Below are 1,817 nucleotides of genomic sequence, written 5' to 3' on the forward strand. Positions count from 1 at the left end.
AAAACCAAACAACACTTAAAGCGCATATATTCATTCATGTATTCATCTAAAAACAAAAATAAAATACAAAAAATATAAAAAACTTAATCTAAACCTTAAAACAGTACAAATCCAGGCCAATGGATATGCCGCAGTAATATTTAACTCAAAATGCATGTCATTCACATCATATAAACCATAAAAACAAATTAAAAATAGATCATGCAAAAACCCAAAATTTTGACCCCTAAATCAGTAAAAATCCAATCACATTGGGTCTGCCAATGTGATATTCAACCAAAAATAAACAAATAGATCATGCAAAAGCCTCAAATTTAACCTTGAATTCGGTCACAATGATATTCAATCCAAAATACATATTATTCACGTCAAGTAAAACAGTGCACTCCCATGTGCTATAGGGATTGCCTAACCAAGACCGCACGATAGTACCCGAATACAAGTCAAAAGAAAGAGCCTCTATGTAAGTGTTATGGGTGCTTACTAGTATGCAAATTCTTTACTTGGACATCTAAAACACGTGAGGAGCCTGCTCTTGCTCCTCACCCTGCAGCGAGAGAGGATGATTTATTTTGATTAGGAAGTTTCACTGCATCACGCTACCAACTGGCTTCGGCAAGCAATAGGCCAAAGGCTTTGGCATCGACCCGCTAGACTCGGTTCCTTCAAGATTTTCGTTGTGCATGCATAAGGATACCTAGAATCCGTTAGGCTTAAACAGCTCTTCACCTCTGAGGCAAGTTGAGTGCCGCACATCGCAAAGAGTCTGTCAAGCTCCCTCTTAGGGCGAGACAAGAGCATCAATCAAAATCCAGCCTAAGTTGGGTAGGAAGCAATGATGAGGAGACAACACCCCTGAAAACAACACCCGAAAAAATAATCATTCAGATCATGAAATTTCATTATATTAGGAAGAAAACGTAAACGAAAAAAGTGGGTTTTCATTCTTCTGCGTAGCCAAATGAAACCGTATGAGAATCAGAGCATAACTCCCATTATACCCCAAAAAAACAAAAATACACCATTTTTTATCCTTTTTACATGAACACTCATACAAATTAGCTCAGAAACTTACACTATACGAAAACCCAAAACGTTTCTCGCAAATTTTCAGACTCGATCGAACCCTAGCTCAATCAGAAACATCTTTAAAAAATCTTCAAGAATCCGCAGCGTCTACCGAGGATCTAGCGCTACGAAGGTCTTCGATTAGGGCTTCGAGCTCTCTCCTCCCCGACTCCTTCCCGTAAACGTACCCGTACCTGCAAAAAAGTCCAACGGGATACCCTCCCCGATTCAGGATCGAGGAATTCGTAAATCGAGAAAAACTAAGTTCTCGAAATCAGGGTTTAGCGGGAGAAAGAAAAAATCGAGTTTTTTTCTTTTTGGGTTTTTGGAAATTACCAGAAGGAAACGGCGGAGAAGACGCCGGCGGCAGCGACGGTTTGGATGAGAGAAAACCCTTTCCCCATCGCCGCTCTCAACTCAGCCTTTCCGGCTCCCACCGTTTGATCAAATAAGTGTTGGTGGGTCGGGTCTAACCCAGCGCTGTCCAGTTACGAACTGCGACCCAACAATGCCACAGGAAGACACGAATGACTATTATTTTAACAGTTTTAATAATATTTTAATAGTCTTTGATATTTTTTCAATGACTATTAAAATATTTAAAAACTTATTAATTAAAAAAATTTTAAATTTCAGTTTCCTCGTGTCATTTTTGAAAGAGGTCTATATTTCAGAACCGACTCAAACCCATGGGTCTACACAGGTTGGATCAGGTCTAATCGGTTCGAGACATTGATTTCAAACCCTCC

General features: G+C 39.5%; 1 long non-coding RNA gene across 2 annotated transcripts; it reads right to left on the minus strand.

The window, feature by feature from the left end:
* Positions 1-313: 313 nt before the first annotated feature.
* Positions 314-1,554, minus strand: LOC149822175 (uncharacterized). 2 transcript variants are annotated; one of them, XR_016426226.1, is made up of 3 exons: positions 1,405-1,554; positions 1,076-1,262; positions 314-855 (listed from the first exon to the last, which is right to left on the minus strand). It is a non-coding gene; the product is annotated as an uncharacterized LOC149822175 (long non-coding RNA). The 2 variants fall into 2 exon arrangements; XR_016426227.1 differs by lacking the exon at positions 1,076-1,262.
* Positions 1,555-1,817: the final 263 nt, after the last annotated feature.

Source organism: Nuphar pumila, chromosome 11 (assembly GCF_984573655.1).
Source record: "Nuphar pumila chromosome 11, dmNupPumi1.hap1.1, whole genome shotgun sequence".
Classification (NCBI taxonomy): Eukaryota; Viridiplantae; Streptophyta; class Magnoliopsida; order Nymphaeales; family Nymphaeaceae; genus Nuphar; species Nuphar pumila.